General features: G+C 36.5%; 1 long non-coding RNA gene across 7 annotated transcripts in view; it reads right to left on the bottom strand.

Annotated features, from left to right (window-relative positions):
- The window catches only part of LOC116419085, a 75,577-nt gene that overhangs the window by 27,801 nt on the left and 20,075 nt on the right, over nt 1-27,701 (bottom strand). For 3 of the 7 annotated variants that reach the window (XR_004229330.1, XR_004229327.1, XR_004229329.1), the window contains exons 5-7: nt 27,595-27,669; nt 18,955-19,008; nt 2,204-2,362 (exon numbers count right to left, since the gene is read on the bottom strand). This is a non-coding gene — a long non-coding RNA (uncharacterized LOC116419085). Of the gene's footprint in view, nt 1-2,203; nt 2,363-12,651; nt 12,958-18,954; nt 19,009-24,664; nt 24,705-25,356; nt 25,414-27,594; nt 27,670-27,701 lie in introns of those variants that run through there. The other 4 variants (XR_004229328.1, XR_004229331.1, XR_004229332.1 and 1 more) reach the window with 4 other exon arrangements.

Raw genomic sequence — 27,701 nt, 5'->3', positions numbered from 1 at the left:
ATAATAGCACATTAGTCAACATGCATTTATTAAGCTCTTCTTTTTGAGTTCAAATCTGGTCTCAGATTCTTACTAGCTATGTGATCCTGTGTAAGTCACTTAACACTTTGCCTCAATTTCTTCATCTGTAAAATTTGCTGGAGAAAGAAATAGCAAACTATTCCGTTATCTTTACCAAGAAAACACCAGAAGTGGTCAAGAGTTGGGCACTTCTGAACTGATTCAACAACAACAAAAGGTATTCCTATTAGGTGTTAAATATTGAGGGTGCAAAGAAAGATAAAAATCTCAGCCCTCAAGGAGCTCACAGTGTAAAAGGGAAACAACATAAAATAACTATATAGAAGCGAGATAGATGATAGATAGATATGACATGATAAATTGGAGGTAATGTGGTTGGGAGGAAGGAAGCACTAAGCATAAAGGAGGATTTTAAAAGCCCCAATCTCTCTGCAACTCCAATTTTCTATTAATCATATCAAACTGGATGCCCCATAAACATCATCCTTGTAGAAGATTTTTAGCTAGAGCTTGAAGAAAGTCAGGGAAGCCAGGAGGAGGAGAGGAGAAAAGAAGCAGAAGGAGAATTCCCAGCACAATCAGTGAAAAGACAACACCAGGAGATACCAAAAGGATGGAGGGAATGTCTTATGGGAGGGAAAATAAAAAGGATAGTGTTATTGGATCTCAGAATACCTGAGCAGGAGGGAGATGTAAGAATACTGGAAGATAAAAAAGAGTTAGCTTGTGAAATGCTCTAAAAACTAAATGAAATTTTCTATTTGATACTGGTGGTGATAGGAGCCATTAGAATTTATTGAATAGTGGGGTGGATGACAGGGCCAGGTTTGTGCTTTAGGAAGATCAGTTTAACAGTTGATGGGATGAAGAATTGTTGAGAGATTTGAGAAGGCAGACCCAGAAGTAATCTACTATAACAATCCAGGTGTGAGGTGATGATGGCTTGTATGAAGATGGTGACAATGTCAGAGGAGAGGAGGGGATGCTATGAAAGTAAACTCGATGGGATATGGCAATAGATTGAATATAAGATGTGAGAGAGATTGGGGAGTCAAGGATAATGTTTAGGTTGTATAAAATTGAAATCTAATTTTTTTATAAAGCTTTTTATTTTCAAAACATATGCACAGATAGTCTTCAATATTCACCCTTGCATAACTTTGATTTCCAATTTTTTTTCTACCTTTCTTCCCCCAACTCCTTCCCCTAGAAGGCAAGTAATACAATATATGTTAAACATGTGCAGTTCTTCTATATATAATTCTACAGTTATCACACTGCAAAAGCCAAATCAGATCAAAAAAGGAAAAAAATGAGAGAGAAAATAAAATGAAAGCAAACAACAACAACAAAAAAGTAAAAATGCTATGTTGTGATCCACACTCAGTTTCCACAGTCCTCTCTCTGGGTGTGAATGGCTCTCTTCATCACAAGATCATTGCAATTGGTTTGAATCATCTCATTGGACAAATCATGTCCATCAGATTTGATCATTATGTAATGTTGCCATGTACAATATTCTCTTGGTTCTACTCACTTCACTTAGCATCAGTTCATGTAAGTCTCTCCAGGCCTTTCTGAAATCATCCTGCTGGAAATCTGATTTTAATTCTATTTTTAAGACTTAAGCAAGCTGGCTTGGGGACTAGTACTTTAACATTTATAATGATTATAAAATAAATAAAATCTGAAATAATAATTGAATAACATTTTAACATTAGATTAATTTAATACCAATATTTTAATGCTAATAATCCCATAAGTTATATTTAGGAACTTACATTATAATTTATATGTATAATATAACATATATAGTATATACATATAAAATATATAATATAACTTATAAGTTATATTTAGAACTTCACTCTTCACCTTCATTCAGGAGAAACTTGCCTAAAGACCAAGCTTTTGTCTAGTCATTCCCTCCACTACTGGACTCAATTCTATTGTGGAGTGAGTCTCCATCCTAATGTCTACCTTTGTAACCTCATCTAGCACCCATTTAATTCATATTCAAGTTGATTTAATTAAAACTATTGCAGGCTACAATCAAGTCTGCAGACTAATTTTATCACTTGAGGATTACTCCCATCTCCCAAAGAAGAAGTAAAGGGAAATATCAAAGGTGACTTTAACCCACCTCTCCATTGAAATGTCTACCAATCAAGGTTGTTTTTACCTTTGTTAGGAAGGTTCAAATGGTGTCCTGTCAGCCCCACAAGAGTGATGTTTTGATTTGCCCTTGAGTTGGATGTAAGACAGAACTGCCATCAGCCTCATTCTCTCCTCCAGTCTTTAGAGTCCAGTAGTGAGACATGGACCATCCAGAGAGAAGTGACTATCAATGAAAAGATCAAGAGTCAAGAAAGAGGATTGCATTAGATAATTAAGAGACCATTGGTAATTATGGAGAAAGTGATTTCAGTTTCATAATGAAGTTGGAAGCCAGACTGTAAAAAGGACCCTTAGGGAACATTAGGGAGAATGTGCATTAAGAGGCAGTGAATAGGTAGTGTAATTAGGGATGAGATTTTTCTCTCCCTCATCCTGTCTTTAACCTCTTTTAAATAAATAGAATTTCTATCTTGTTAAGAGCAGATATAGTTGTAATATGGATGAACCAGTTAATGAAAGCCATCTCTTGATATAAGAATAGATTATTTCTTGCCTAGGTCCAAGTCTACCACATGGAAACCTTGGGGAAGCCCACTTTGGGTCACATGCAGGGATGCATCATGGAATAACAGAGACCTCAAATTGACTGGTGATCCTAAGAACTGATGATTCAGATTCATACAAATCAGTTTGTTAAGCCCCTACACTGTTCTTACTGTCTGTCTTTGAAGCATGTAGACCATGTTGAGCCTGTCATGAGTTGGGGCGGGGGGAGATCAGCTACCCCGTCTCCCACCTTTGTCTCCTTTGGGTTTCCTTCTATGAGTTGATGACTAACTTTGAGATGGAAGCATTTAGGTGACTTCTAAAAGGCCATAAGATCATGGAAGACTTGTAAATGTAGCAACTGTAATATACTTAAAGAAGTTGGGTTTGTCCCAAGGATGGGCTGACAGCTGAGGAAGCATCTGCATCAGGAGTGAGAGACAGTTGCCTAAGGAAGGAGGGAGCATCCTAAGGCAGCATGAGTCTGAGATTCCAGGTTATGTGAGCAATAAGATGGTGGACTAAATATTTTCTCTGATCCTTACAACCCCTCACACTTCTCTAAAACAGAAACTATGCATTAAGGATAAAGCAACTTTAGCTATTTCTATGGTCTAGGACACCCAGAGCCCAAAAGAAAGTTTGAAACAAAAACAGAACTTAGGAACTGATGCCTCTTGGCTCCAAGTTTACTTAGCACCGTTCCCTCAACTCCCACCCTACTGGCAGCAAAGCTGCACGAGCAGACTCGAAGACCCAATTTTATATCAAAATTCACTCCTACCCCCGAGTCCCCTCCTTCTTTTCAAGACCCCACTTCAAACTGAAGAAGTTGCTCAGACTTGGACAGCCAGTGTGGTCCCTTAGGAGCAAAAACCTGCCAAGGGCTTCAACCTGGAAGCAATGGCAAAAGCTATGGGCTGCCACAGATGCCACGTGCCCCAGGGGAAACAGGGTCTGGACTATTGGTGCCAGGCCAGAGAACTAAGAAATAGAGGAAGTGGGACAGGACATTGTTCACATAAGGGATTGTGTAGCATTAATCCAAACTTGAGGGAAAGAGCAGCACACCCAGTGGAAATCATTAATCACCACCAAAAGTCACTTGAGGCAGAGACCTAGGCTGGTGAATAGCACGTTGCTCAGTGGAAGAAGAGCCTGAGATGCTTTGAGATCTAGCCCATAAGAAAACCACAATCAGAGGAGAAGGAGTCAGGAAGTGAATGACAAGGAAAACAAAGGAAGGGGGATTAGAGACTGATTGTTCCAAAGATTTTCAGAAGGAGAAATCTCAAAGACTTTGAACATAAATAGATAAATCAATGAGGAAAATAGTAAAAACAGAAGGATATATGACTGCTAGATCTAGTAAATGTGTTCAGCCATCTATGAATAAATTTTACTGCAGAAAAAAAAAATGATCCAACTCTTGAGAAAGAGGACCCTGTGGAATTTGAGAACAAAGAACCACAACACACTGAGTTCCTGAGTTTTAGTTTAAAAGAGAATAGATAATTAGAAGAATAGAATTTATATCTTACACAGCAAAAGCAATGAACAGATAGAAACTCTTGAATCTTTGATGATAAAGCCTCATCAAAGAAACAAGAGAGACCAATAGATTAAAATGCAAATATTTAGAAGCAAAAGATAAACTCTAGAAGAAGAGAAGCAAAAAACAATAATATTAAAAGAAAATATGTTTATTTTAACATATTTAATATTTATTGGACTACCTGCCATCTAGGGGAAGGGGTGGCGGGGAAGGAGGGGATCATTTAAAATATAAGATTTTGCAAGAGTCAATGTTGAAAAATTACCCATGCATATGTTTTGTAAATAAAAAATTTAATTAAAAATATAATTTAAAAATCAGGCTCAAAAAAAAAAGAAAGAAAGAAAAGAAAAGAAAATATGCTTACTATGCAAGCAAAACATTTGTATCCCTATGAGGATGCATAAGGATCATGGATCTCTCAGAAGAACATGACAGGGTGAAAACCTTAACACCATAATGAATTTAATAATAAGAGAAGACTGCCCAGAATTTCTGTAGTAGAAAATTGAAACGATTTATATATCTCTTCTGGGAAAAAAATCCCAACTTTGTAACTTCAAGACACATGGTGGTTAAAATTAAGAATTCACTTCAGAAAAAAGTCTGTAAGCCATCAAGAAAAAGACTTCAAAAAACAAAGAAAAGGATATTCAAATAATACAAGATTATTATGCACCCACTAGGAAAAAAAGGAACTGAATAATGAGTTCCTAAGAATAATTGGAGGTATGATACAGTCCAGGGTGATGGACAAATCTGAGCTTAACCATAAGGAAAAAAGATGAATTTTCATTTTTGTGGGGGGTTTTCCTCTCAAGGTTCACATACCCAGCAAGTGTTAAGTGTCTGAGGCTATATTTGAACTTCATTCCTCCTGACTCTAGGACCAGTGCTCTACCCACTGCACCATCTAGCTGACCCTGAATTTTCAGTCATTTAGAAGAACTGATATATTTTTAGAAAGAACACCATAATGAAAGAGATTATTTTCTTCTTGAGCCCTACAAACAACAGAAATGCCTGAAGAAGTAATATTTCAAGCAGGCAAGGACAGCAAACAGCAACAGGGTGACCACGGAAAAGACCAATTTTTAAAAGGCTTCTTTTTAAATGTACAAAAGGAGATAGAAGTAAAGGCAAAAATCTGGTAGAGATCACAGTAAGAGGAGGACTAGGAACTGTATGGACAGTTTACAGGTAAATGCTCCTTTGGTGAGACTTCTTTACAGCATAAAAGGACATTTAGAAGGGTGAGATGAGAGTAGAGATAAATAGAGAAATAAGTGATGCTTCAGGGTCAAATCTAGGACTAGCAGAAGATTAAGTAGTCTCAGAAAGAGAAGAAGCCTACAGAGATGTAGGTGAGGAAGAGGAAGAAAGATGCAAAGGAGATTGGGTAAAGAAAGGAAGCCTTACTTTCCAAGTAGGAGTAAATGTTCCTATAGATGAAGGGAAGTGATAAACTTACACTGGATATCACCTGAGTGAGCTGATCTTTGAAAAGTTTACTTGTCCTGGGAGAAGTTGGAACCCAGGCATGAAAGAAGCAAATTTTTAACATTCTCCCTAGTACTTCAGGATTAGGTCATAAAAAGGCAGAGTTCAAGGGGAAAAAAAACACAAAGCCTGATCTCTGTATTTAAGGTACCATTTCCCCCCAGAACAGAATTTAGATATTGTTATATTACCTAACATATGGTGTTTTTAAAGTTTACAAAATAGTTTACACTTAATATGACATTGGATGATGGTAAGTGTTATTGCAGTTGAAAAATTTAAGGATCAGCAAGATCAATTGATTCGTTCAGAGTGACCCAATGGATTACTGAAGATAGAATCAATCTCAGGTTTTCCTGATTTCAAGTCTGGCATTATATATACATTGCCAAGCTGCTCTTTTGACTCAGATTCCCAGATCCACTTTTACAGAACCAAATAATTCAGAATTTCCAAAAATAAGTGGTTGGGGGAAGAGGGGGAAGCTTTTCCCAAAAGGAGGTATTTAGAAATATTGGATGTATTTAGAATTTGTTGGAAGATGATGATGGACTGTGGTCAGAAGATGAGGTAGGGTGATCTAAAAGGAGACTTTGTCCAGTAAAACAAGGACAGTAAAAATTTCCTTGAATCTAATGTATCTTTAATAAAGGTTGGTTGAACTGAATACTGATCAAAGCTTGAATTAACCCAAGGATAGGGGAATAGGGTTATAAGAGAGAGAATTTCATTTGGATTGTCAGCCTTCCTAAATGGTTAAAACCTTACACTCTCTTCCCATATAATGAGAAGTCCCTGATAGCTCACCTTCACAAACAGGCTCTCCTTCCGCTGTCATCCACTAGTCCCAACCAGGATGACTCTATTATTGAGGCCCTTATCTGCAGTGAGTCATGAATCAGGAGATGAGGGGGACAGGGAATTGTTCTGTGCCTGAACAAATGGGCCTCTCCATAACCCTGAGGCTGACTGAGTTGGTCCAAGTGCTAGTTGCTATGGTAACTCAAAGACTACAGCATCACTACTAACCCTGCTTACTTAGCTGCCCCTCTGTTTCCTGGAACTCTGTGTCTACCTCTGTCCCTTGATTAATTGCGACTTTACAGAAGCCATTTACCCTCCTTGACATCTTATGTACTGATTTTCTTACCTGGAGGGGGTCCACAATTCTATTTACAGCACTAACCTTGGCTTTGTTTTCCACTTCTTTGCAAAGATTATGATAACTGATCCCTCTCTCCAACCCTTCTCTGACTTTCCTAACCTTGGCTTCCACCTAATCCAATTCAATACACATTTATTAAGCTCCTACTATGTGTCAGACATAATACTAAGTGCTGGGGATATAGTTAATAATAAATATTTGTTAAGTGCCTACTATGTTAGGCACTTCAGGACAAATGTCAGGCATTCAGTGTTTGGAATATAAGTAATAATCAACTAATCAATATTTGTTAAGTGCCTACTATGTGCCAAGCAATAAGCTAATTAAAAAAGTAGTCCCTCTCAAGGAAATTATAATCTAAATCCTTCTGATTCTTTTCTGGTAAACTGATGCTGGGGTGAATTTATCCTCTGTCAAGTCCCCAAGAACTGGGTTCTCTTATCTCTTTAATCCCTACCAGGAAAATGGTATTTTTCCTTATCAAGTCCATTAGAGAAATTAGTTGCTTTTGATGTTCAAGTCTCTTCCCAGTGAATGGAATGATACCCAGACTTCAGACTGGGAGATATGAGCCTAAGGAAGAAAGGGTATAATTCAAATGGCAACTATGATGAGAAGATCAAAGGAAAGGGAAGGGACTGGGAATAGCAGAAAGGAGGGTGAGCCAGGACAAATGTGAAGAAACAAAAGACTTGTTCATTTATTCATTCAATAAACATTTATTAAGCACCCACTCAGCATTTAGTCACAGCTCTATAACTAGCCACATGACCAGGGCCAACTTTACCACACCTCTCTGATCCTGTTTCTTCATCTCCAAAATTAGGGAGTTGTACTAGATCCCTTTGGGCAATTAAGTGGCTCAGGAGATAGGGTGTGGGCCCTGGAGTCAGGAAGGCCAGAATTCAAATTTGGCTTTAGGCACTTACTACTGTGTTTCCTTGTCTGTAAAATGAGCTGGGGAAGGAAATGGCAGACCACTCCAGTGTCTTTGCCAAGAAAATCCCAAATGGGGTCATGAGGAGGTAAACTCGACTGAACAAATAACAAAATAAGTATTTGATGGGAAGAAAACTAAACTGTCCAAAACTGACTCAATAATAATAATTAGCTCCCTGATGAAGTTGCTTCCAGGTCTTAAAATTCTAGGGTTTTATGAAATGGAAAAGAAAGGAGGACTTTAAAAGAGAGAAAGTATTATTTAGATAAGAAAAGAAGACAGAGTAGGCTGCTTGGAGTATTAAATCCTTTCCATTAAATCATTCATAAAGTTTAGGGAGCCAGGTCTGTACCTGGTCTACTCCCAACCTAAGGTCAGCATTAAACACCAAAGATCATCAAAAATAAAGCAGGAAAGAAGGCAAACTAGAATTTTTTTTTTCATGTGGTAACTAAGTACTTCTTTCCTCTATTTGAACAAGAGAGGAAAGAGACTATGTACACAAACTAGAGGACAGAGACTATAATCTGACCTCTGCAACTGTGTGAATTTGGAACTAATAAATTTGATCAGTTGAGGGCAATAGTTAAAATATCCAAGGAACATCTGAGGAGTACCACCTAGAATGAGATTATGATGGCAAATTTGCTCATTAATTATTATACTATAAGGGGCAAATCCAAAGAATTAATTTAATGAATCAATGTCAACTTGAAGACAAGTTTCTAGGGATAGGCCATTAAACTTTGTTTTTGTCTCTGTTCCTTTTAACATTTGAGCAGTGTCTTGGATGGACATAGAAAAAGTATGCTTGTAAATTCTATGGATGACATAAACATGCAAGTCATAGATAATGCATTTGAAGTGGTAAAGCAAGGTTATATTAACCATCTGTCAGGAATGCTGTGGAGAGAAGGGATTCTTCAGATTGGTGTTGGATGAGATGTTTTTCAACTCAGGGATAATTGTATTGAACTGTTCTGTTTAGGGATATTTATCTGGGAGGGTAGTGGAAAAAGATTATTTAGAAATGAAGGCGATGTAAAAACAGAGATCAATACACATTTTTAGAAGAAAGTTTATAGCAAATACTTTTATAGAATAATTTAGTCTAGAAAAAGATTTCACTTAATAACTTGCATAAAGTAGATTACTGAAAGTTGAAAGATGATCATCATTACTTTTCAAATTGTATAAAGTTTTGAGACAGCTATTTCTTTTTAAAAGCCCAAACTAATTTTAGTTATAAATGTTTAAAGGCTGGATCCACTGTGTAAGGAAGAGAGCTATCTTCTGAATAGAAAAAAGAAAAAAGAAAGTCTGCCATTTCTTATGATTATTTAGAAAATAATACTGTAACAAAAGTGGCTGTATAAATAAACGAAAAGTGGAAGAATAAAACTGGGCAGTGAACCAACTAAAAGACTTTGTTAGAACTTGAGGAAAGATCAGAATTGAAAAACAGGGAGGGGGATGGAAGGATTTGTTGCCCACAGCCATCCACTTCTGGTAGCTTATTTCCAAAATTTCTACACTCAGTTAAGAGAGTCTGAGTTTCTTTGGAGCTGCTGAAAATTTGGCTATCTTGTGTGAAATTAGGTCTGTAGGTATCTTAGTGAGAGAGCTTAGGACTGATAATTTGAAGGACTAATAGGACCTGAGACCAAGGGTGTGGGGAACAAAGTCTGAAGGGCTGATGAGTCAATATATTAATAAGAAAAAGTGTATAACTAGGGTGTGGCTACATCAAAGGATTTTGAGAGGTTCTAGAGTAGGGAGTCTGCACTTAGATATTTGGAGAATGGGTCCAGGAACAAGAAAACCCCTTCAGTTACACTCAGATGGAGAGACTGGTTGAGAATCCAGACTCCTAGTGCCCTTCCAGATGGGGAACAGCGCAAGTGGCCATTAGCCAGATTTTGCCTGCCATCACTGCCTAATTATCATTTTATGAGTCCTCCACATATGTTACCTCCAAAATCTGTCTATGTACTGTTTAGTCTCTGTTGCTGTGTTTCTCTGTCTCTATTTCCTCTCCCTCCCTCTTTCTGTCTGTATGTATTTGTCTGTCTGCATATCTCTCTATTTTTCTCTTCAAGTACTAAAAAGGAGAAAATGGGAGTTGTCTGCAGCAGCAAGAAGATGATGATTGAGACATTTAAAAGAATATCTTGAAAATTAATTTCATAAGGGATCCAAAGGGAGAAACTGAGCAAAATGGCAAAAATTAATAAAAAGTAAATAAATTCTAATAACAATATCCTATCTTTCTAGCTCCTCCACAATTATATCTTCCAACTTTCCCCACCTGGTGATGCCTTTTTAGTGCTAACTCCAGTTCCTGGAATGCTCTCCCTAATGTCTCTGCTTCCTGACTTTCCTGGCCTCCTTTCCAATAGCAAAAGGCAGCTCGGTGGTCTAATGAATAGAATGCCATACCTAAATTAAGAAGATTTGAGTTTGAATTATATCTCAGACACTTATTAGCTGGGAGACACTAATCTCTTGCAGCCTCAGTTTCCTGTCTATAAAATGAACAAAGAACTAACCTTTATTAAGCACCTACTATATATAAGGCACTGTGCTAAGTGACTTTACAAATATTATATTATTTGCTCTAAAAATAATAGCTTGGTGATGAAGTGGATAGGACTCTAGGCCTAGAATCAGAAAGACCTGGATGACTTTCTTAATCTCTGTCTGCCTCAGTTTCTCCACTTTTAATCAAAATAACAGCTGTCTCACAGGGATCTAGAGGATTAAGTGAGATAATATTTATAAAGTTCCAAGCACAGTGCCTAGTATATAGTAAACAATAAATGTTTATTCTCTCTCTATTCTTTCTGCTCTCAGCCCCTTTAATAACACCTACCCTCCAGTTTTGTTATGAGCATAGATGGGATAATATTTATAAAGTACTTTGGAGTAGTAAAACACCATATTATCATTATTGCCTGTAAACTCTAGGTAAACGTTTTCTCTATGGATCTGTGTCCTTACCTGTAAAATCAGGGATTTGGACCAGATGACTTCTACATATATCATCTTAAATTCCTTCCCTACCTGTTCCCTACTGCTCTAGTTCCTTCCTAGAATATTATATTGGCTTCCAACTGATCTTTCTATTTCTAATTTCTTTCCCTTCTAATTTATCCTTTACTTTGCTGGCAAAATAATCTTACTAATCCACAAATCTATGTCAAGTTGCTTCCCTCTAAAACTTTCCATTGTTTCTCATTGCCTGCAGGATAAAATGTAAATTTGTCCTAGAGGTATTAAAAGTCTTCCATAATCTGGTTCCAACAGATGGCCTCTCTTCAAACACATCTGTTCCACATACTATGTGTCAACCAAACTGGGCTATTAACCATTCTCCCATCTCAGTCTATAGTCTCCTGCCTTCATCTATTTGCACATGACATCCCTTGTTCCTGGAATGGACTCCCTTCCCACATTTTGGACTACTCCTTTCCTTCACCACGATGGACTTATTCAAAGGCATCTAATCCTTGATAATGATGGTAGCAATAGTCCTTTAAGGTTTGCAAAGCACTTTGCAAATACTATCTCTTTTGATCCAACTCTGGAAGGCAAGTGCTATTACTCCATTTTACAGATACAGAAATTGAGGGTAAGAAAGGTTAAAGACTTGCTCTAATCCTTAGATAGAAAGAACATTGACCCTGGAGTCATAGTTACTAGGACTGGAATCCATAGGACTTCAGAACAATCTTCCCATAGAAGGCAGTGATTATAAGTTGGATTTTTCCTCTTTCTTTTCTTTCTTTCTTTCTTTCTTTCCCCTTGTGATTCCAAAATTTAACATAACGGCTGGCATATAAGAGGGTTTTGATAAATGTTATTAGTTGATTGGAGTTACTCAGTCCTCCTGGATTCCATTTTACCCAACAGCAAAATGAGGAGATTGGACTTGACTGGCTTCTCAGGTCCCATCCAGTCTTCGTTTATGGTCCTTTGATCCTTAAATCTCTGATGACAGTTTTCCTTTCCTTGAAATCTCCCTGACTCTAAGGCCTACAATCTCTCCTTAGCTGAGCTGAGATTTTATCTCACTCCCAGGTCAAAAAGCTGCTGATTCTTGTGTGTTTTATCACCTAAAGGAATCTTTGTAGGACTTCCCATTTTTGTTTTATTGCTAGCTTTGATAAGTGTTTCTTGCTATCTGTGATTGTCTTCTGTGTAAAAAAGGATTTAAGGGCAGCCTGGGGGATAGAGTGTCAGGCCTGGGGTCAATAAAACTCATTCATCCTCCTGAGGTCAAATCCAGCTTTAGACACTTATTAGCTGTGACCCTGGACAAGTCCCTTAATTCTGCTTGCTTCAGTTTTGTAAAATGAGCTAAAGGAAATGGCAAACTACTCCAGTATCTTTGCCAAGAAAACCCCAAATGAGGTCATAAGGGGGTAGATTTAATTGAACAAATAATAAAATAAGTTATTTGCTGGGAAGAAAGCTAAACTGTCCAAAAGTGAAGTCTGGGTAGTCCCCTTTCTCCCTCACCCAACAACTAGGGAAAGTGGATTTTATCTTGGATGCCAAAATGAATCATACCCTTATACCATAAATACCTGGTGTGTAATCAATCTTTTCTGAAGCCCAATAATACCTTTCTTGAAGATAGGAAAATAAGAGAGCGATCATTGAGCCATTTCCATTCTCCTGATCCTCATAAAGGTAGAATTCTAGTCTCCCTGAAATATGGACAAGGCATTCCAGTTCTTTTCTTTTCTTTTTAAAATTTTCTTTTATTTATTTAAGATTTTCCCCCAGTTACATTCAAAACATTTTTTTACATTTGTTTTTAAGATTTTTGAGTTCTAGGTTCTCCCTTCACCCCACCCACAATTAAGAAGTCACATGTGCAGTAAATGCATACAAAGCATTTCCATAAAAGTCAAATTGTGAGAGAAAACAGATCTTTCACCCTGATGAAAATAAAAATAGTCTAGTTGAGCTGGCAGAATTGAGATCAGCCAGGTGAACCAATACAGTGATGTTTCTCAGGTCATATTTGGAAAGAGACTTGAATACAAAATCCAAGATACTTTATCTTAGGGTGATAGACTGAACATAGGTCCATAGACAGCAATCCTGGGAAGTGAGTAAGAGATACAGTTAGCACTGGAAAGAATGGCAAGACAGTTTGCAACTAAGGACTGAGATCTCTCTGGGACCATCTTGTCTCCTCTTTCCCCCTACTTCTTTTATTCTTATTATTTTGTGATCAAGGGTAAATTATTAATCAACCAATAGGTACTTATTAAGTACTTACTATGAGCCATGCATTATAAATACAATTCCCACTCTCAAAGAGCTAACATTCTACAGGAGAGATAACATGAATAGATATAGGTACATACAGATAAGTACAATAAATAAAATATATAATATCACGTCTAGAAATCTCTAGGAATCCGGGGAATATAGGGACACTGTGAAATAGCCCTTATAATATCAATTTCCTCTTTCTATATATAGTTCTTATTCTTTCTTCTTCAGTTTGATCTGTCTTCTCTTCTTTCCTTCCTTTTCTTCCTCAGTCCTTGCAATAGGCTTGTTGAAACCCTCTTGGGTGATACCTTCTTGGAAACTTACTTTTCTTTAGGGGTAGAGCTCCTACCAGGTATTGAAAGCTGAGTTCATGAAGCACCTCTGTACTCTTCTGCAGGTACCCCTCATTCTTAGAGCTGTTCTGGATAGAACATAGTTTTATTTCTTGAGGAAAAACAAGTTTTAATCCTTAGAGACATCTTCAAAGTATTTCAGAAGACAGTAGGAGATGAATACGTTCATCCAGCAGGCAGATATGCTCCATTTCACTGCTAGCACCGACAGTTTATTTGTGTCTGCTGTTTACTCCATCTGAAAGGGCCTCAACAGAACACAGATTTTGTTCTGATTTAGGGGAGGAAGGTGGTCACTGAGATGTTTGCCTTCAAGGTTTATAAGAGTAAATGTACAGATTCAACTTTAAGGTTTGTACCACTTCAAAGAAGTGACTTTTCCACTGGGGGCAATCTCCCAAGGTGGTGGTAAGGGAGGATCCAGCTATTAAAGATATAGAAACAAAAACGAAAGAATCCCTGCCCTCGTGAAGAGCAATCTTTGGAGGGGGGCAAATGTATATATGCATAAATGTAAAATATGAACCAAATCAATATGATGTAATTAGGGGAAGAGAAGAGCCCCTAGCAACTGGAAGAGGTGGGGATGAGGAAAATTCTCCTGTAGATGGCACTTCATCTGAGCATTAAAGAGAGCTAGAGATTTTAAGAAGCCGTGGTGAGGAGAAACATTATTTTAGGTGTGGAGGACAGCCAATTAAAATAATAAAGCAGAAGCCAGTGTTAAGTGAGGAACTGAAAAGAGGAACAATTTCACTGAACTATAGAGTATATGAAGTTGTAGCAGTGTCTGATCAGCCTGGAAAAGTTATTTAAAACCGGTGTGGGAAAGGTTTCCAATACCAAACAAAGGAGTTTTTTCTTATATCCTGGAGTAGTAGTTTTCAAAGTATGGGTCCCAAAGACTCTTTTCGGATAAAAAAATTTTCATAATATTGATGCCTTAATGTCAAATACAATAAACGTATAACATACATAATATATCTCATAAAATACATATATAACTCATATATATCACATATATATATCTAAAGCTCATAAATAAAAGCTCTTTGGGGTATTCACAATAATTGTTAAGGGTGTTAAAGTGCACTGAGATCAAAATATTTGAGACCTGTTATCCTAGATGTAAGTGGGGAGCAGGAAATAAGAGTGACATTGTTATTCAGATGCCCCTTTCTCAACTGGGCCTTCACTGAAGTAAAAGCTACCCTTTTACCTCTATCCCATTTACCAAAGTAGCTTTCCCAAACTTTTTCAGCCATCCTCAAACCTTTTGCAACTTCTCCTCCTCAAGGAAGAACCTTACTTCATATTTTACTTAAAAAATTAAGGCCATTTTCTCAAGAATTCACTCTTTTCTCCATCGCCACTCTATATCACATCACCCATCTGCCTTCTGCCACTTTTGTTTCCTTAGTTTTGTATAACACGATACAAACCCCTCTAGATATACAAATACTATTTCATTCTATTTTCTCCAGTGAATTGCCCTCCTTTATCATTTCCATTCTTTTATTAATCTTCAATGTCTCCCTGCCTATTAGCTGCTTCCTTATCTTATGAATATGTCCATGTCTTCTCCATGCTAAAAAAAAAAAAAAAGTCACTTAATTCATTCATTCCCACTAGTTATTTATTATCTCATATCTCTCTTCCTTTAGTGGCTAAATTCCTTGAAAAAACCTGCTATAATTGGTGCCTTCCCTTTCTTTTCTCTCACTGTCATGTTGATTCTCTGCAGACTGCTTTCAAGCATCATCATTCAACTGAAACAGCTATTCTCCAAACTGCCAAATCTTATGGCCTTTTTTTATCCTCATCCCCCTGGATTCTTCTACAGAATCTTCTTTATACACTTTTTTCTGAATTCAATAATATTTTATTTTCTAATAACATGTAAAGATAGTTTTAAGCATTCATTTTTGTAGTTTTGAATTTCGAGTTTCAAATTCTCCCATCCTCACTTACCTCCTTCCTCCCCAAGATAGCAAATGATCTGATACATGTACAATTATTTTAAACATATTTCTATATTAGTTATTTTGCAAAATCAGAACAAAAGGGGAAAATCCTGAAAAATAAAAATAAAAGGTGAAAATAATATGCTTTGATCCACATTCAGTCTCATAGTTCTTTTTCTGGATGTGGACAGCACTTTTCATCCCAAGTCTATAGGAATTGTTTTGGATCATCACATTGCTGAAAAGAGCTAAATCTATCATAGATGATCATTCCATAATCTTGTTGCTGTGTACAATGTTCTCCTGGTTCTGCTCATTTCATTCAGTATCAGTTTATGTAAATCTCTCCAGGTCTTTCTGAAATCGTCCTGCTGATCATTTCTTATACAACAAATAATTCCATAACATTCATATACCATAACTTATTCAGCCATTCTCCAACTGATTGTCATCTATTCAATTTCCAATTCCTTGCCACTACAAAAAGGGCTGCCACAAACATTTTTGCACATTTATGATCTCTTTGGGATACAGACCTAGTAATGACACTGCTTTGATAGAGCCCTTTGGGCTATCATGTAGTTACAAATTGCTCTTCAGGATGGCTTGATCATTTCATAACTCCACCAATAATGCATTAGTGTCCCAGTTTCCCCACATCTCTTCCAACATTCACCATTATTTTTTCCAGCCATCTCAACCTCTGGTAAGTGTGAAGTGGTACCTCAGACTTGTTTTAGTTTTTACTTCCTTAATCAATAGTGATTTAGAGCATTTTTTCATATGACTATGACAACTTTAAATTCTTCATCTGAAAATTGCCTGTTCATATCCTCTGACTATTTGTTAATCAGGGAATGACTTGAATTCTTATAAATTTGACTCAGTTCTCTACATATTTTAGAAATGAGGTTTTTATCAGAAACACTGGCTGTAAAAAATTTCCCTCAGCTTTCTACTTCCCTTTTAATCTTGACTGTATTGTTTTTATTTGTACAAACCCTTTTTAATTTAATGTAACAAAAATTATCCATTTTGTATTCCATAATGTCCTCTAGTTCTTCTCTGGCCATAAATTCTTCCTTTCTCCAAAGATTTGATAGATAAAGTTATCTCTTGCTCTCTTAATTTGCTTATACTATCACCCTTTATGTCTAAATCACTTCATATATTCTTCTCTCTTTTTTGTGTTTTGCAATACAATCTTAACTTGGTCATCCTTCTACTTAACTGACTTCCTCAATCTCCTTTACTTGATCTTTATCTGAATCATGTTCACAATTATTGGGTGTTCCCAGGTCTCTGTCCCCGGTTTTCTTTTCTTTTGCCTCCAAATTCTTTCATTTGGTGATCTCATTAACTCTCATAGTTTCAATTACTGATCAGTTCAATTCAATATTGATCATTCTCACATCAATTGATCCAGCCCTATTTATTCAGCCTCACTAACTGCCTATTGGGCATCTCAAACTAGCTGTTCCAAAGACATCTTAAACTCAGCCAGTCCAAGATTCTGCCCTGAACCCTTCCTGATTCTGAACTGCCCTTTTCCTAGAGCACCCGCATCTTCTCAGCATCTAGGCTCACAACTTACATGTCTATTTGACTTCTTACTCTATCTCACTTCTCCATTTCCATCCTGTTTCCAAGTCCTATTGATTTTACTCTCCTGACATCTTTTGTCAAGATCTTCTCTCTTCTAATAATACTGTCATAAACACAGTGTAGACCCTCATCACCTCACACCTGGACTGTTTCAATGGCCTTACCTCGAGTTTCTCTCTACTCTAATCCATTCTCCCCTCAGAGGTCAAATTGATCTTCCTAAAGCACATGTCAGACTGTGTCACTCCCTAAGTCAATAAATTCCACTGGTGGCATCTCATTACCTTCTGGATCAAAAAGAAAATCATTAGACATTCAAAGCCTTTCATAACTTATCTCCTCCTACTTCCCTAGTCTTTTTTATATTCTTGTGCAAGTTATTTCTCCACATTTCATTTTCCAACTGTGCATTTTCACTGACTTGCTTTATATCTAACTAGAATTCCACCTTCTATAAGAAGATTTTCTAGTGGCTTCCCTCAGTTATTTGTCCAATTCATCTTATCATTGTTATATCACTAGTATTTGTAAATATAAAAAACTAAATATTGTTATATCACTTAGTAGATAATTTTCCTGTTGTCACCCTCATTGAATGTTGATCTCTTTTAAGCAGGTACTGATTTCCCCCCTTTTCCTTTCTTTGTATTTCTAGGCACAGTGCTTGGTTTAAGGTAGACACTTGCCAACTGATTGATGGTTTAAGACTTTCACTTTAATAAGCTATAAGGAAGATGACTTGAACTGGGAAGACCCCAAAGGAAGGAAGACCAATGAAGAGATTGATGCAGAAGAGGGGAAATATGATAAAGGCCAGGACCAGGGTAGTGGCTATATGAGCAGAGAGAAGAAGGCAGATGGGAGAGATGTCATTCATATAGAATCTACTGACCTGGCAATTGACTGGACATGAATGATGAAGGACAGATGATGAAGAGTTTTGAATGTATCTTGAACCACAGACTCCAATTTTGTTCCTTTTTTATTTTTATGAAAATAGAAATCTTTACTAAAACAAAAACTAAATGGAGAACTGTGTGTGTGTGTGTGTGTGTGTGTGTGTGTGTGTCGTATGTTATATGTTCTATCCTACTTGACTGATTTATTGGTTAGTTTTGCTTAATCTTTTTTGTTCTCTTTTTTTTTTTTTTTAATCTTTTTTTTGCAAAGGATTCTTTGAGTAGAAGAGACAAACTTGAAAATAAAGGTGATGCGAACTGATGCTGAGTGAAATGAGCAGGACCAGGAGATCATTATATACTTCAACAACAATACTATATGATGACCAGTTCTGATGGACCAGACCGTCCTCAGCAACGAGATCAACCAAATCATTTCCAATGGAGCAGTAATGAACTGAACCAGCTATGCCCAGAAAAAGAACTCTGGGAGATGACTAAAAACCATTACATTGAATTCCCAATCCCTATATTTATGCCCACCTGCATTTTTTATTTCCTTCACAAGCTAATTGTACAATATTTCAGAGTCTGATTCTTTTTGTACAGCAAAATAACATTTTGGTCATGTATACTTATTGTGTATCTAATTTATATATTAATGTATTTAACATCTACTGGTCATCCTGCCATCTAGGGGAGGGGCTGGGGGGAAGAAGGGGAAACATTGGAACAAGAGGTTTGGCAATTGTCAATGCTGTAAAGTTACCCATACATATAACCTGTAAATAAAAGGCTATTAAATAAAAAGAAAAAAGAAAAAAAAGAAAATAAAGGTGATGAAAGAATAAAAGATATCAGTAAAAAATTTGAGATGACAATATATGTAATATATTGGTATCATATAGCATACTTTTTATAGAAAACAATGAGGTAAAATCTTACTGAAATGTAACTTCCATTAGCTTATTCTAATTCTTCATTTTTGCAACTCACCTGTTATTAGTTTGAATAGAAAAATCTGGTACCATTTTCTCTTTAGCTGGTAAACTGCGCCAAGGAAATAGAAGAAAGGCTTTAATTTATTTTTCTATCTTTCCTATGGTTGTTCTTTTTCTTTGCCTATTCAAAAGAAGTCAGACAAAGATTATAGTCACTACCATCTTAACATGTTAACATTTGCCCTGCTTAATTGATAAGGGTGCTGTAAAGATCAAATGTGGTAAAATACACAAATGAGGTTTGGGTTACATAGGTCACAATATAATACTGTTAGAGCCTGCTGCTCTTAACTTTACATATCAATATCTGGGTCCAATATCAGGATCTTTTCTAACGTCCTATTCTCAAAATTTCTTGAATTACTCAAATACTCTGATTTATTTTCTCTCTACTTTAGCCACTCCCTAGTCAAATAGGAGTCTGTGGTTCAGGGTACATCCAAAACTCCTCATTGACAATCACTCATATTCAGTCAAGTTGCCAGAACCACAGATTCACATCACATAAAACCTCTTTCTCTCCAAGATTCTGAACTCTGAAATTCTCTTCTTAACCCTCATCCTTAGCCTTTAACCTCTGCCTCTTGCTCACACTTCCTATACTAATTTTTTGGGAATTTCAATTCAATTCAATTTCTTAGCCCATCTTTCCATCATTTATTTGGACCTCCCCTTTTCTACCCAGTCTTGACTCTATAGGCATCCATTCTGGTATTGTTCTCTTTTCTACCCTTGAATTCCTCATCTTACTTACCTTCCCTCTTTTCTGTCCTATTAATACTTTATTATGGGAAACTCATGCTATGTGCTTCAATTCCTATTCTTGATTGATCAGAGAAAGCAGCTGGAGGTAATTTAAATAATTTTTATCAGTGACTTAGATAAAACAATATAAGGTAAGCTTGTTTTATTTATAGACAACAGGAAATTGAAAGAATTATCTAATACAGTTTATTGAATGACAGATTCAGGATTCAAAAAGATCTGACAGGGAAGAACAAGATTTCTTAACCTGAGGGCTTACAAAATTGTATCACAACAACAAAATCTTATTAAATACAAAATCAAAATTGTATCAAATGTATCAAATACATTTGTTAGCTGTATTTTAAAATAATTGGTTCCTTTTATAATCCTATATGTTTTATTTTATGCATTTAAAAACACATACATGTATATTCACATATATGTGTATATATAATTTGAATGAATTTATGTATACATATATTGAACATCAGTTCAATTGATTATTGATCATATAATTTGTTCAATCATATATATATAATCAGTTCAGCAGTTATAGAATTATACCTTGAGGGACTGATCAGGTCAAGTGAAGGTTTTTAAAAGAATGAAGGAGTTGCTCCTTTCCCCACCTCTCTTAGAGAGGTGGAGGACTGTGGACATAAAACACTACTGGTTTAGACTCTAACATATTGGTTTTTCTAACCTTTTAATTTCTCTTTTTATTCTTAAAGGAATTTTATTCTTTGTTATAGACTCTGGTGAAGGGGAAGGATACAGCAGGAACAAAATATATCAATACTAATTTATCTTTAAAAATGAATGGGTGAGTTTTGTGCGGTTTGTAGGCAATAGGGGAAAGAGTCATTAGATAGGAAGAGACTGAAGAGTAGGTGATGGAAAGGCAAAATATATCAATACAAATTTATTTTTTTTAATGAATGGGTGAGTTCTGTAATGTTTGTAGGTAACAGGGAAGGAGTCATTAGATAGGATGAGACTGAAGAGTAAAGAAAAGAAAGGAGATGATTGCAAGGGCAATCTGCTGGAGGAAATGAGGAGATTCGAAGGTGAGCCAGGAATAGATCTCTTCCTCAGAGTAAAGGACAGGAGAATAGTGGATAACATCAAAGATCTTTAAAATGTAATATAGGTTAGAAGAGGAAGCAAAAGGCAAATGGTCTCTATTTTCTCAATAAAGTAAATTTTCAATTTCTCTGTCTCCTTCCTCTCAGGCTATAAAATACTCAGATTTTCCCATTCTAAAACAAACAAACAAAAATCCCTTCACCTTGCTTCCACAACAAATTTATGCCTATATGTTGGTGTTTTTCTCCTTTAAAATAATATAATAATGTTTCTCTCTGGGAGAGAGGGTTTCTTGGGGAGGTTTTCTGGAGGCAGCTTTAGTTTCAGTAACAAGTAAATAATCGCCCCAAATCGCAGCCAGCTGATAAGAGTTCAGATCTTTTATTGTGTCCTTCAATATAGCCCAGTTAGTTGAGGCCTATCTCTCTGCTTGGTTCCAAGAGCTCTTGCAGCTTTGTCCTTGGCTTCTGCCTCTGCTTTCTTTAGCCTCCAGCCAGCACCAAGGTGGAAGATGCAATGAATCTCTCTTGCCTTGAAGAGAGGGCTTGTGGGCTTCCTCCCAGAGTGCTCCTCTCCGACCCCAGTCAATGTTCTGGAGAAATTCTTCTAAGCTCTAAGATCTTCCTCCATATATATGATCTTCCTCCATATATATGATCTCCCAAAGGTTAACTCCTCCTTCTGGAGGCAGGGCTTAAGGGAGGTGTAAATTCGGATATCTCATACTAAACCATGTGAACTCCAATGGGTTCTTAAATATTTCTTGCTTCTATGAGCTCTCTAAAGCTGTGAACACAAGCATCGTTTCTATTAGTTGTGCTTAGTACCTTGTTTCAAGTTCTGGCCCAAAATATCTCCAAGATCAAATCAATCATACTGAACCAGGCTAAATTAGATAATTATTGTCTCTATCAACTCTAATGACTTAACAATTTGTAAAGGTTCCAACACCTATATTCCTCCCTTCCTACTCACTGCCAGACTTTGAGAAAGAGTAGTCTATATTTGTTGCTCTACTTTGTCACCCCATAGGCCTGACAAAATGGCTTCTATCTTTATTGATTTCCTGAAAGAGAAAGCTTTCTTTTTTTCTTTTTTTTTTAGTGCAACCTCTAGTCTAGAAATAAATCAGAATTTACACAGATTGTGTTCAATCTTGGGGTATTGCCTAAAATATATCTCTCATATTTTTCTTCTCTGTACCCAGTAGTTTAGCCTAAGTTTCTGTGTAGCTCCTTCTCCTATCTCTCAACTCTGGTTCTTTCCCTATTAGAAATCAAGTCTAAGCATTGGCTCAGGTTTATTGCTTAGCAATAGATTGATCATCCTCAAGTGAAATATTAATAGTAGAATGGTATGGGAAAGCATCTTAAGTGACAGAACTAAGCCCTCTACTAGATAGGGGAGCAATGAGGACTCAGGGTAGAGTTCTGGGCTCTTACCCCTTATACACCACACAATTCTCATCCTTCTTGATCCCTTTTAAGTATATGGCAGCTTTGATAATTTTCTCTTTTAATATCCTTGCCTTGCTAATTCACATGATATCACACCCTGATGGTTTGGTTATTGGCTTTGCAAGCTCCTTTTCAGAATTCTTTGTTGATCCCTCAAGTGTCTGTCCTGTCTCCTTTTCTCTCTCCTAACTCTTTCTTTTGGTCATCTCATCCACTTCCATGACTTTAATGATTACTTCTATGGAGATGATTTCTAACTAGCATCTCAAACACTGACCTCAGTCCTGATCTATAATCTTGCACCTCCAAGTGCCTGTTGGCTATTTCTACCTGGATGTCTTGTCAGCTCATCAAACATTTCATGTAGGATACTGAATTCATCTTCCATCCTAAACCTCTTTTCCCTACTTTCTCTATTTCTGATGATTATAATATGTCCATGCTCTTAGTTGCCTCTACCTATAACCTCAGTCTTTTGACTCTTCCCTCTTTTTTATCATACATATCCTATCAATTATCAAATCCTATGAATTTTTCTTAGGCATTTATTACATCAGTATTTTCCTCTCATGCCCTAAATCATTATTGATCAGAGAAATGCAAATTAAGACAACTCTGAGATACCACTACACCCCTCTTATATTGACTAAGATGACAGGAAAAGATAATGACAAATGTTGGAGGGAATGCAGGAAAACTGGGATACTTATACATTGTTGTTGGAGTTGTGATCTGACCATTCTGGAGAACGATTTGGAACTATGCTCAAAAAGTTATCAATCTATGCATACCCTTTGATCCAGCGTGTTACTACTGGGCTTATATCCCAAAGAGATACTAAAGAAAGGAAAGGGACCCACATGTGCAAAAATGTTTGTGGCAGCACTCTTTGTAGTGGCTAGAAACTGGAAACTAAGTGGTTGCCCATCAGTTAGAGAATGGCTGAATAAATTGTGGTATATGAATAATATGGAATATTATTGTTCTATAAGAAATGACCAGCAGGATGATTTCAGAAAGGCCTGGAGAGACTTACATGAACTGATGCTAAGTGAAATGAACAGAAGCAGATCATTGTATATAACAACAAGAATATGTGAGATCAATTCTTAAGGACGGGGCTCTCTTAAACAATGAGAGGATTCAAACCAGTTCTAATTGTTCAGTGATGAAGAGAGCCATCTACACCCAGAGAGAGGACTGTGGGAGCTGAGTGTGGATTACAACATAGCATTTTCACTCTTTTTGTTGTTGCATTTTATTTTGCTTCTCTTTTTTTTTCTTGTGTGTATAAATATGTATGTATATGTTGGATTTAACATATTTCTACCATGTTTAACTTATATTGAACTACTTACCATCTAGGGGAGGGTGTGGGGGAAGGGAGGGAAATTGGAACACTGGGTTTTGCAAGGGCTAATGCTGAAGAATCCCATGCATATGTTTTGAAAAATAAAAAACTTTAATAAAAAATATTTTCCTTTCTATTCCCATTGCAAATGCTCTTGTTGAGGTCCTCATCATCTTTTATCTCCTCTAGGGGTTCTTAACCCAACAACCATGATTTTTTTTTTTAAATATTATGATAATATAATATTGCATTTAATATAATTTGTTTTTTTTTTTTTTTGTAATGCCCTATATTTTATTTTATACATTTACAAACATTATTTTAAGAAGAGATCCCTAGGCTTCCCCTTGATTGCCAAAAGGTCCTTGATGCTCACAAAAAAATTAAAAATTTCTGATCTAGGCTTTTATAATTGTCACTTAACTAGTATTCATATCTTTGATCACATAAAACCTTTGTGTGTCCAATATCTATATACATTCACACATATCTTTGAATCATACAATCTCAGACTTTGCAGAGACCTCCAAAGTCACCTTGTCCAAACCATAGTTGACATTCAGCTTCCATTTAAAGACTACTCAAGGAATGAGAAACCTATGTCAGGAGGTAATTCATTTTGAAGAGCTCTAACTGGGTAGTTAGGTAGAGAAATGGATAGAGGGCCAGACTCAGAATCAGGAAGACTCAGATAGGCAGGTCACTTGACCCTTTGTTTCAGTTTCCTCATCTCAAAATGAGATGGAGAAGAAAATGGCAAACCAAAAATAAACAAACAAAAAACCCTCTAAATTGGGTCACAAACATTCAAGCTCTTTGAAACCACTCCAATGTCCCTGTGGCATCTCTAGAGACAAAACTCATTACTTTTAATTTCTTAACAACCAGTGGTTGTCAGAGGGAGCCTGTCCAGAGAAATAAAGGAATAAAGGGTCAGTCAAAGAGAAACAAAGGATAATTCCCCTTTTTTGCCCAAAGCTTCCAGAGCTGCTGACCCTGCTTGTCTTTCTCTTCTCCCTTTATATATTCATCCTATATTTCTCCTTTGAAATCTTTTTTTTTTCCTTAGGCTACTTCTTTTGTATAGATTTCTTGGGTCTCTCCCTAGAAGGAGAAAAAAAAAAAAGAAAGAAAAATAAAATTTAAAAAATCTCTCTTGCCACACTAGACGGACTAGGTCCATCTAAGCCACTTTGTCTATGTATTGCTTGTAAGGTGACCTGGAGACAGTGTCTGAGTCTTTCCAAAGGAACTACCACTTTCCCCTAAAATTCAAAAATAGAATCTATAAAATCCCATAAGCAAGGCTGAACTGGACCTTTACAGGACAGAGGTCATCACTCCTCTCCCATGACAACCAATTTTTCTCCAGTTCCCACCGTGTTGGGAGGGCAGGGATGGGAGGAGCCTGGTTTTGGGTGGGATGGAAGATTGTACTTAATAGCATTTTTCTCTTCAATTACATATATAGTTTTCGAGATTCATTTTTGTAAGATTTTGAGTTCTAAAGTTTTCTCTCTCCCTCCCTTTCTTCTCCTCCTTCCCAAGACAATGAGCAATCCAATAAAGGCTATATATGTACAATCATGCTAAACATACTTCCATATTACCATGTTATGAAAGAAGAAGCAGAATAAATGGGAAAAACCATGAAAAAGAAAAAACAAAAAAAAAATTGTAAATCTAAAAATAGTATGCTTCAATCTGCATTCACACTCTGTAGTTCTTTCTTTGGATGTGGATGGCGTTGTCTTGGATGTTCTTGAGAAGAATTAAGTCTATCATAGTTGATCATTGCACAATGTTTCTGTAACTGAACGAGATGAGGTGAGATCTTTTGAGACAGTAGTGAAAATCAAATAACGCTTCATCTACTTCAGAGTTTGAGTAGGCCTGAAGGACTTTAAGCATTGAGTCAAGGGCATACCTAAGTCCCCTCCCTGCTATCCCCCTAAGGGCATACTTAAGTCCCCTTCTTGTTATCCTCCTATGACATCAGTGTCTTTCTGTTTCGGTCAAATATGGGCAACTATATTGGTCAAGTTCAGTTTCTTGGGTAGCTCCCGAGTTTAGAATGCAAGATCCTTGGCCAATAAGGATGAGGGTCAGTGGTGGGAGGGGGTATTTTCGTTAGGGATTAAATGTGTTGACCCTGCCCCTACGGTGCCTCCTCCCTTCAATTGTCTGCTCCATGGGTGGGACCCCCTTCTCTCGGGAACTTAAAATAAACTTTGCTTTGCTTCTAGAGATCTCTCCAGCTTTTTTTTTTTATTAAATGTTGACCTCCTCACCATTTCTGAACCACACATAACTATATCCAATGTTCTCCTGATTCTGCTTAGTTCATTTAGTTCATGTAAGACCAGGTTTTTTTTTCTGAAATCTGTTAGCTCATCGTTTCTTATAACACAGTAGTATTCCATTACATTTATATACCATAATTTGTTCGACTATTATCCAATTATTGGGCACCCCACTAATTTCCAATTCTTTGCCACCACAAAAATAGTTTCTATAAATATTTTTGCACATGTGCATCCTTTTCCCTTTTTTAATGATCTCTTTGGGATATAAACCTAGTAGTAGTATTGCTAGGTCAAAGAGTATGCATAGTTTTATAACTTTTGGGAATAATTCCAAATTGCTCTCCAGAATAGTTGGGTCTGTTCACAAACGAGTCTTGGTTTTTAAGAGAGTCAGTGCTTTGCATCCCAGTTGGATTCAGAAATTGGGAACAGCTTCAGCACATTAGAGAAGGTGACAGGTCTTAACTAGTTGGAAACTCAAATGAACCTGGCTTTCTCTTGAGAAAACGACATCCTTTGCTGCTCTTTCCACTGATAACTATCTCTATTGGGTAATTTCTAACATTATTCATCTCTACTCCTCTGCATACAGGAGGCACTGTCAGATCACTCACATTGTTCTATTGTAACCATTATTCCACAACCATCTTTCAATCTTCCTTCCTTTTTCTTTCTTCCTCCCTTCATTCCTTTCCTCTTTTCTCTCTGCAGACTTGGCGATATCTACTCAATCTATAATCATCTTTCTTAATAAATTTAGTTCCTCTGAACTCAATCATCCTTAGAAATTGCATATGTTGATGACCTCTTGAATGACCTGAACATCCAATTGCTCAAATTTCTAATTTTTTTTAAAAATTAAATTTAATTTGAAGGTTTTTATTTTATTTCCCCAATCTCCCCCCTCCTATTGAGAAAGCAGGAAAAACAAAATCTGCTACAAACATCCAGAAAAATAAATTCCCATATTAATGGTGTCAAAAATAAAAATAAAAAAAGATCTCAGTCTATATTCTGAGTCCATTACTGCTCTATTTGTTGAATTCTCCAGAACTGGGATTGGTCATTGTGTTAATCAGAATTTGTAATCGTTTTAAAGTTGTTTGTTTTATAGTGACCTTATACAGTGCATAAATTATTCTCCAGGTTCTGCTCACTTCTCTCTGTATCAGCTCCTATAATTTTTCTCGGGTTTCTCTGAAATTATCCCCTTTATCATGTCTTCTAACAAAATAGTATTCCATCCCATTTGTGCAGCAACTCTATAATTTATGGTCACCCTCTCAGTTTTCAATTCTTTGCTATCAAAAAAAAAAGCAGCTATAAATATTTTTGTACAAATGGTTCATTTTTCTTTTTTTCTGTTCTCCTTGCAGGTAGAGAGCTAATAGTGCTATTGCTGGGGTAAAGGATATGCACAGTTTGCTTTAAATACATAATTCCAAATTGACCACATCATCCTAGCATTCTACCTCTCCCACTTTCATATTTATACCTTTCTTATCCCATATCAGGATCTCTAATCCTTTAAATCATATCTGTTCCATTAGTACTATCTATAGAGCTCTGCCTTCATAAATCTTCATCTTTTATTATAGCCCACCATTTCAAATATTCAACCTCCTTCTATCCCTTATTTTAAATTTCAATTTTGTTATCTATTCCCCTAGTTTGATTTCCCACCTTACTTCATTAGTGATTTCTGAATCTTCATTCCTGGGCAAATTCCACCATCCCATTTCTCCATTTGTATCTCAGATCTGCTGAACATTAATAAAGAAAAAAACAAAATTAA

The sequence above is a fragment of the Sarcophilus harrisii genome, chromosome 4 (assembly GCF_902635505.1).
Source record: "Sarcophilus harrisii chromosome 4, mSarHar1.11, whole genome shotgun sequence".
Taxonomy (NCBI): Eukaryota; Metazoa; Chordata; class Mammalia; order Dasyuromorphia; family Dasyuridae; genus Sarcophilus; species Sarcophilus harrisii.
Note: the sequence above shows the minus strand (reverse complement) of the source record. Positions and strands in the feature narration are given on the sequence as shown.